This window comes from Cricetulus griseus, chromosome 4 (genome assembly GCF_003668045.3).
Source record: "Cricetulus griseus strain 17A/GY chromosome 4, alternate assembly CriGri-PICRH-1.0, whole genome shotgun sequence".
In the NCBI taxonomy this organism is placed as follows: domain Eukaryota; kingdom Metazoa; phylum Chordata; class Mammalia; order Rodentia; family Cricetidae; genus Cricetulus; species Cricetulus griseus.
In genome coordinates, this window is record NC_048597.1 from 196,078,549 (window position 1) to 196,088,602 (window position 10,054).

Genomic DNA, 10,054 nt, shown 5'->3' on the forward strand with positions numbered 1-10,054 from the left:
TTGTAAAGAGTTGTTTTGGCTACCCTGGGTTTTTTATTTTTCCATATAAAGTTGAGTATTGTTCTTTCAATGTCTGTTAAAAACTGTGTTGGGATTTTGATAGGGATTGCATTGAATCTGTAGATTGCTTTTGGCAGGATTGCCATTTTTATTATGATAATTCTACCTATCCAAGAGCATGGGAGATCTTTCCATTTTCTGGTATCTTCTTTAATTTCTTTCTTTAAAGTCTCAAAGTTCTTATTGTACAGGTCTTTCACTTTTTTGGTTAGTGTTACCCCAAGATATTTTATGTTGCTTGTGGATATTGTGAAAGGTGATGTTTCCCTGATTTCTTTCTCATTGGATTTATCATCTGTATATAGTAGGGCTACTGTTTGTAATAGCCAGAACCTGGAAGCAACCTCAACCTAGATGCCCCTCAACCTAGATGCCCCATCAACTGAAGAATGGATAGAGAAAATGTGGTACATTTATACAATGGAGTACTACTCAGCAGAAAAAAGCAATGGAATCTTGAAATTCACAGGCAAATGGATGGAACTAGAAGAAACCATCCTGAGTGAGGTAACCCAGTCACAAAAAGACAAACATGGTATGTACTCACTCATATATGAATTTTAGACATAGAGCAAAGGATTACCAGCCTATAATCCTCTTCACCAAAGAAAGTAGGAAACATGAAGGACCCTTAGGGATAAATGGTCCCCAGGAATGGGAAGTGTCATGAACTCCTGAGCTAATTGGGAGCATGAGGGTAGGGGAGAGGGAGCTGCTACAATAAGAGCAAGAGAAGAGGAGTAGAGGAGAGGAAATGGAGGAGCAGAAATATTGAGTTGGGGGAAGAATAGAGGAGAGAGAGCAGGATGAGAGATACCATATCAGAGGGAGCCACTATAGGTCCGAGAAGAGATCTGGAACCAGGGAGATCTCCAGAGACCTACAAGGATGACACGATCTGACAATCCAGGCAATGGTGGAGAGGATAACCTAAAAGCCCTTCCCCTAAAATGATGACTTCTCTTTATGCCATCCTAGAGCCCTCATCCAGTGGCTGATGGAAGCAGAGACAGACATCTCAGATATACACTGAGCTGAAATCGGGAATTTAGTTGAAGAGAGGGAGGAATGAAGAACGAAGGGGTCTGTACCAGGTTGGAGAAACCCACAGGAACAGTTGGCCTGAACAAGGGAGAGCACATCGACCCCAGTTGCTGTCTGGGAGGCCAGTACAAGACTGATCCAGACCCCTGAACATGAATGTCAATAAGGAGACCACTGCACTCCAGGGAGCCTCTGGTGGTGGATTAGTATTTTTCCCTGGTGCAAGAAGGGACTTTGAGAGCCCATCCCATGTGAAGGGTTACACTCTGGCCCTGGACACATGGGGAAGGTCCCAGGACCAGCACAGGAAGATTTGGTGGACTTTGCAGAGCCCCCGTTGAGGGCCCTACCCTGCCTGGGGAGTGGTGGGTGGATGGGGTGGGGGGTAGGTTGGGGGTGGGGGAGTAGGGATGGGGGTGAGTGGAGGGAGAGGGAGAAGGGACTTACATGTGAAACAAGCTTGTTCCCTAATTAGAACTAATAAATAAATTTTTTTAAAAAAAGAAAGTGGAGATAGGGGAATCCCAACGCAAGATAGCTAGTGAGATTAGCTGCATAGGCAGGTTCTTGTTTTGACTGAGAGACTCCATCACAAAGAAAAAGGTGGAAGAACAACCAAGGAAGAGTCTTAATATCAACCTTGACCTCCACACACGTGCACTCACACATGCAAACATACATACATTCACCACACATGAAAATATTCATTTAACCTACTCACTGTAAAAGTGGTTATAAATAGCCTCAGAGGATGAGTTCATATGAATAAGTTAAGTAATCTAAGAAGTGATATACAGAATTCTATATTAGCAGGTAGTTACATGTTATTATTACAGACTGAATGCTCATAAAGGAGAAGGTGTTATTTATTTATCTACATTCTTCCACTGTCTAGCAGTATATAGCCCTTATTCATATGTTAATAAACACAGAAAAATGACATGAAAATAATAAAAATATTAATGGTAATAATTTGAGGAAATGTATATGGTTTGTAATAAATGTATTTTTTAAAAAAAGGAAAGGGTTTTTGACAAGATGGCTTAGCCTGTAAAGGTACATGCTTCCAAGACTGAAGACCTAAATTTTTATCTTGTAATCCATATGGGAGGAGAGAACCAACTCCAGCAAATTCTGATCTATACATGCATGCTTTGGCATGTGCACACACAGCAAATAAAAGTAAAAAGGGAAGAAATAATAACAGGTATTGTTTCTTAAATAGTTTAAATAGTGTTTAAAATGGAGAAAAAATTGTGTCTGAATCTGGATTAATAATCTACCAATAAACTATTTAATATATCTCAAATTCCATTATGCTATTGGGCTACCTATCCTTTGGGAAATCTTTCCCAATTTTTCAAGGACATCAAATAGAAACAGGATGGGCTTAGAACTACATTTTCTAGAAGGCATTTACACCATTTAGCAACTATCCCCACGTCTCCTAATTCTGAGAGTGGCCAGGGGATCTACACTATGGATGGAGTTCTTATAAACTGCCACAAAAGAAATAAAAATCTTTGCTGCTTTAAGTGTGCTCTGCAGTCCTATAAAAATCAATGACACTCGTCACAGGAAACATGGCGCCTTAGGCACATGTGTTTTTACTCTGGAGCGTCTTTCTGTAACTAAATGCAATTAGTTGTCGCATGGCCCTGATTTGTGGCCATTTACAAACAGTAAAAACTGCCAGGACGTGCATAGGCAGCACAATTTGATATGACTCCCGCTGAGTCGGGTAGGAGGAAGGGTTTCAGCCACACTACTCTCAGTAGCGTCTTCTGAGAACTGCCATCGACAACCCGCAAATTCCAGCTACAAATCCTGCAAACGGCACCGCTGGGAAACAGCACTTTAACTGATGGTCTGGTATTTCCAAAAGATAATGTCACCATGACATTTTCAGTCTTTTAATATCGTTTTATTGAGTCCCTGTGGTACCATCCCAGAGCTGGGTCCCCTTGTGCTGGGAGAGCTGCAGTGCGTTTTTCCTGGTCCCCATGCTGTCTGGTGCCTAGCAGACTGGGCCTTCAATATAAACCCCAGGCTCTTAGAGGGAGGGAGGCCTCTTGCTGCCCATGCCGCTACAAAAGAAATGAAGCTTGCTATAAATGAAGGAAAGGTTCTCTCAGTTGTGGGGTCTGCTACAGGGGGATGTTTACTATTTACAGCTCTCAGTTGAGCTGCCAAGCTCATCTCATGTCACTCTAGATGAATAGAAGGCAGCAATGGCAGCACTGTCCCCATGTCTTCTCCTCCCATATAGACTCATGTGGTGATTATTGGTCAGAGTGTGTGTGTGTGTGTGTGTGTGTGTGTGTGTGTGTGTGTGTGTGACATGCTTGTGTGCACACACATGCACTTTCTAAAAATATGTATATAAGGCATCTGCTTTATCATATAAAGAACTCAACATTGGCAGTCACCTATGTTGAGGAAAGAATATTTGAACTAATGATAAATAGTTTTAATTGGTTGTTTTCATCCATATTTCATCATAATGCTTATAACCATGGCTAATGATTTGTAATCTCAACCCCATCTTTTAGTTGCAGCTCGAGGCATTTCTTGGCTTTGTTTGAAAATGTATTCAGGTTCTCCAGAGAAATAGAACCAATAGCATGCATTCACATATGTTGGAGATTCAAGAATGGAAGTTGCAGATGAATTCTTGAATAGTTTTTTTTTTTTTTTTGAAAATTCTTTCCTGTTCTGAGAAGCTGATCTTGTTGATCTGTTCAAGGTCTTCAACTGATTGGATGATTGTTAAGTAAGCAAGGCAATTTGCTTTTCCCAAAAGTTTACCAATTCAAGTGCTCAACTCACCCAAACAACCATTAAGGTGACTATAAAATTAAGTATCACAGATACAGAGACATCTATGTATATACATAAGTATATAGGCATATCTTTTGTTCTCTTTATTTCTCCTTCCCTTGCCCACCAGATGCTAACTCCCTGCTCAAATGATAGTATATGATTTATGGGATTTTATGATATCTCTATGTAAGTCTGTCATCTCCTTTATACCACAGAGATGCCACCTCTGTCAAAAGTTAAATTTAAGGATAAATGAGGTAATAAGGTAATATATGTATACTATAGTCTAACACATAGTTCAACAAATGAATCCTGTAATCCATTAATTTACTTATATATCTCATGTACCTTAATTCTTACCCTTCTCTATCTGCCACCACCCTGCTCTAGTTCAAAAGCTTCCTAAACTATTTCCTGATTTATCCTTGGGAATAGTCAAGGGAATTCTGATGAATAGAATAATATGTGAGTTAAATATGGGGACACCTGGAAGAAGCATTCAGCTAGTATAGTGGATTGAATGAAAACTGTCCCACGCAGGCTTAGCTATTTTAACACTTGGTCCCCAGGTGGTAGTGCTATTTGAGCCAGTGTTGCACTTTGACTTGAGGAAATCTGTCACTGGGAACATGCTTTGGAAGTTCATAGCCTCACACCATTTCCAGTTCCCTCTGTCCGTCATGTTTGTAGCTAAGATGTGATCTCTCAGCTTCCTGCTCCTGCCAACACACCTGTAACTGACTGCAATGCCTCCCCACCAGAATGGTCTCTTGTTTCTCTGGAACCATCAGCCTTGAATAAATGCTTTCTTCAGTAAGTTGCTTTTGGTTGTATTATTATTTTTTTATCACAGCAACATAAAAGTAACTAATACTGTGGGAGATGAAAAGGCGAAGAAAAGAAAATACCAGACAACATGAGCTTTCAGGAAGAAAATGTGGTTCTTTGTCTTTGGAGAAAAAAAAATGTTATTTCTCCCATTTTCAACAATGTGAAAAGGCTTTTGATGAGAATTCTTGATACAGTGACCGCAAAATGTATTATTTCTTTCTTCCTTGGTGTCTGCCAAAGACAGAATGTGTGGACTGACCTCCAAAGGAAGTGTGACAGCAGCTAGCAGAGCATACTGGGTTCTACACTGTCCTGCTACTAGAATCATGTGGTGACTTTTTAAAAACAAAAACAAGTTGTTTTTTTTTTCCATTCTTTCTTTTTTTTTTTTTTTGATGGGTGAAGTGAACTTTATTGATGGTATTCAAGAGAGTAGGGCTCCCTAAAGCCCTCCTTATTCTGGAGGTCTGGGATGGAAACTGAGGGAGATGATCAGTGTGGGGGTTGTTGGACAGGGACTGCTCAGCAGCCAGGGCCTCTCTCTTGCTTGAGTCCTTGCTGGGGGTGGACGGTCCAGGTTGAGCTTCTTACTCCTTGGAGGCCATGTAGGCCAGGAGGTCCACCACCCTGTTGCTGTAGTCGAATTCATTGTCATACCAGGAAATGAGCTTTACAAAGTTGTCATTGAGAGCAATGCCAGCCCCAGCATCAAAGGTAGAAGAGTGGGAGTCACTGTTGAAGTCGCAGGAGACAACCTGGTCCTCGGTGTAGCCTAGGATGCCCTTCAGTGGGCTCTCGGATGCCTGCTTCACCACCTTCTTGATGTCTTCATACTTGGCAGATTTCTCCAGGCGACATGTCAGCTCCAAGACAGACACATTGGGGGTAGGAACACGGAAGGCTATGCCAGTCAGTTTCCCATTCAGCTCTGGGATGATTTTGCCCACGGCCTTGGCAGCACCGGTGGATGCAGGGATGGTGTTCTGGGCAGCCCCACGGCCATCACGCCACAGCTTCCCAGAGGGGCCATCCATAGTCTTCTGGGTGGCAGTGATGGCATGGACTGTGGTCATGAGTCCTTCCATAATGCCGAAGTTGTCATGCATGACCTTGGCCAAGGGAGTTAAGCAGTTGGTGGTTCAGGATGCATTGCTGACAATCTTGAGGGAGTTGTCGTACTTGTCATGGTTCACACCCATCACAAACATGGGTGCATCAGCAGAAGGGGAAGAGATGATGACCCTCTTGGCCCCACCCTTCAAGTGGGCCCCAGCCTTCTCCATGGTGGTGAAGACACCAGTAGACTCCACAACATACTCTGTGCCAGCATCACCCCATTTGATGTTGGCGATGTTGGCGGGATCTCGATCCTGGAAGACGGTGACAGCCTTCCCATTGATGACAAGCTTCCCATTCTCAGCCTTGACTGTGATTTTGAACTTGTCATGGGTAGAGTCATACTGGACCATGTAGACCATGTAGTAGAGGTCAATGAAGGGGTCATTGATGGCAACAATGTCCACTTTGCCAGAATTGAAGGCAGCCCTGGTAACCAGGCGTCCAATACAGCCAAATCCATTCACTCCGACCTTCAACATTGTGTCTTAGGAACTAGGCTGGCACTGCATGAAAAGATGCAGCTGTCTCTAGAACAGGGAGGAGCAGAGAGCCAAAATTTGTTTTTGAATCAGTATTAAAGCAAGGAGGATGCTAGGATGAGGGTCTCTTCTATCAAGTACTCACACTTCATTAATAGTTTCATCTAAATAAGACTTGATCCTTCCTGGAAAATCTTTATATCCTTCAGTGAATGAAATGAGTACACTACCAAGGCTTACTCATCCCAAATTGGCATTTTAACACATTGGTGTAGAAAAACAACAGGACTGAGTCAAATAGAGACTAAAATGCCCAAAAGTAAGAAAGCCATCACAGGGCTTTGTGGCAGCTGCAAAAGGGAGAACCGAGTCTGTAAGCCCCACCTTTGCCACACAAAGCCAAGTTAATTACATTTTTTATAATTTGTTTTTCTTTAAAACCAAAAGTACATTTGTTTGAGTCTTCCTTAAGCTTAACCTCTGGGAGAAAACACACAGAAAATAGACTTATGCTACTTTTTTAGGCTGCTAATAAGCTGCTTTCAAATGGCAATGAGCCCTTTTGTCCCATCTCCTAACTGCTCTTGAAGCAGTTGAAGTTTCAGCTTCCTTTGCCCTCCACAAAAAGAACTGGCTTTTGACAAAAGCAATGATTTGATGGTAGAAATGATTTTTTTTTTTTAGTGAGAGGACTTAAAAGAAGAAAGATTTGTATCTATAGAAAAAAATGTTATTTTAAAAGCAGACAGGAAAGAGGGCTGCTTCTCCCTGGGGCTGGGGTCATAAAGAGAGGAGACAGGCACAGCTGTACTGCCCACAGGAGGCAGGACTGACTTCAAACTGCAAGTTAATCCAGACCTCCTGGGAAGCCTCATGCACCCAAAGGGGACCACACCTGGGGATACTGTTCAGACGACTACCAGAGACTGAGATGGGCACTATACCAAGATGGCTGCTTGTCTGGCATGCTGGAATTCACAAGAGTTTCCTGAGGGGTTAGCTCCCCTCATATATCTCTGGAAGTCCATTCAGCAATAAAAGCATCTAGGCAGAGCAAGTACAAGTCCTTTGAGCTAGGGTACCGGTTAGTGATGTCTCCCTTAAGTAACTTATTTGGAACTCATCTATGGTCCCTTGTAAATGACTATAAATTGCAGAACAAATTAAGCTGAACAGCACTCTGCAAAATATGAGTTTCATTGTTACGTATTTTCAAAGGAAAAATTTCAATAATTATTTTTTCTAACCCCCAAATATTGCAACATTTAGCATTCAGTTTTTAAAAGGGGAATCACATATTTATCTCTTTAGACATATTTTGGTTATAGAAAGCAAGATTCAATCTTTAATAGCCCCATTGCAAAGTTCCTACTTTCTAGCTATCTGGAAGCTCCAACTGCAGAAGGCTCATGTGCACTGTGAAAGATAATGAATCAGCATGGCTATTTTGATGGATTCCAAGAAAGATGACTGGGAAATATCACATAGGAGTGTAGGAAAGCAAGATCTCCTTCCTGATGGGATTGATGTATTTCATACATACGCAGTTTCTCTTCAGCCCTAAGCAGGTTACCTTGGGCCAGTTCCTATAGGACAGCCAGCACTGGGCTTCCTTTTGTGACTCAGAGACCAAGATGTGTCCATGAGCTGATCCTCTTCCCTTCTCCTTTCTTGCTTCTTTGAGAATGGCACTTTATTAGCATTCGCAGAGGATTCAGAGGACACATGAAGCCCCAGGTTCCATTCTCAGCACGGAAAAAAATAAGACCTAGCTGTATGAGAGGGAGGAAGCCCTCAGTGAAGTCCTGAGTGACTGTGCATTATTGACATGGGCACAGCCATACCAAGGATGTCAAGGCTTCCGACATGTAGGAAATTGGCAAAGCTGTTACCCATATGGCCCTGCACAAGAGAAAGGGTAAAAGTTTCCTCAGGGGTCTCGGTATGAGTGTTTATGAATGATTGACTAGTGTCATAGACTGGCAACTACAACTTCTTCCCAGATGTTTACAGCCTGAGATGCTCCCCTACATAGACCTCCTGTGGAAACTAATTACTCCTCCCGTGCTGAACCTAATAAATACAATGGGGTTCTAGGTTGCAGTGGCTGTGGTAGCCAATTCCACTTGATGTCAGTTTCAGTGTCCCTATGTCTGTGTGTCTGTCCTTTATTCATTCTCTTGCTACCCCCATACAGGGTTCCTGGGTCTAAATCAAGAAGACTGCAGCAACCTAACAATATTTATATTTTGTTAATTACCCGTTATGCCTGCATTTCCTACACACACACACACACACACACACACACACACACACACACACACACACGAGCGCACATACCTCTTGCTCTTATGAAAGCCATGAAAAGGTTAGCATCTTCTCCATTCCTGATGACTAGCAAATTCAAAATGAAGAGTTCTAGGAAGTGGGCATGGTGACAAACCCTAATCACTCAAGCATCTTTGGGAGGCAGAGGCAATGGTCACTCTGCCACAAATAAACAAATGCAGAAAAGCTTCTCATACACATGATTAAAAAGAAATCACTACATATGGAGTGGGTTTGCTCAAAGTGAAACAAGTATTACATCCAATAGAAATTTTCTGCATGTCTCTAGGTGACACTTCCCAAGAATCCTGTCACCACCATCTTTTATTTCCTATAAAAAATTATAATGCAGTTTCCCCTGCCTTACCACTATGACTGGATGATACATAAAACATACAGATAACAACAGGTAAATGTATAGACACACAGCTCTATCCCTGTTTACCATGCCTGGCTGAATGGACTCCTACTTTGCCCTGAGCATTGCTCTTCCAAATGCTACTTCTGCACTGGAAGCATGATTCTCACTCTACACAGCATTTGCCTTGTGTTCTCTTTCCTCTTCTCATTGCATTCCTAGGGATTATTAGCCACATCCTTGGCCTCGGATCTCACTAACATGTTTGTGATATCTCAACCCATAATTTCAGCTCTAAAGACCTTATAATTATATTCAACTGTGTGTTGTCCTACAGGAATTTTCAACTCAATGTGGCTTACCCATAGTGAGTTTTTTCATCTTCTATCTATGTAAACCTGCATTTCTTGAACTCCCTAGCTTGGTGTTATTCACACATTCCTCTCGTGGTGGGATTGATGTGGCTGCAAACAAAAAAGAATGTTCCCCTGAAGCCAGGCCCAAACCTGAAAGACAAGTATGTTGAGGCTAACACAGACAACAGACTTGGGGGAGGCATATGCACAACTGATAATCAAGTGTGAAATGAATGCCATAGACCAGAAGTGGGAGATCTGGCTAGATGCCAGAACCAAGGAGATTCACAGCCAAGAAACTGAGTGTCCAGAGAGTGAATGTAAGATAGCAGGTCCAGGAGAAGTGACTGGACAAGAAGCAGTGAATGGCGACAGATCACTGAGGACTGTGATACTAATCAGGTAGGGAAGGGACAGTCCATGCTTTGTGAAACACATCCCCCACTTTCTCTGGAGAAATGAAACTATGCTATGAGGATTAAAAATCAGGAAAATATCCCATGTCACAGAGTAAAACATCAGGGAGTGAGGTCTCCAACCCAGGCCCTTTAACATAGATCCCAAGCCACTCTCTGCATCCAGTCTTTTAATAAAGGTAAGTGTATCTCTTAAAGTGACAGATTTTAACTACAGTGAAACCTGTAGCAATGTTCTCA

General features: G+C 42.2%; 1 pseudogene; it reads right to left on the reverse strand.

Moving 5' to 3' along the window:
* Nucleotides 1-5,342: 5,342 nt before the first annotated feature.
* On the reverse strand, nucleotides 5,343-6,356 carry LOC100763832 (annotated as a pseudogene).
* Nucleotides 6,357-10,054: the final 3,698 nt, after the last annotated feature.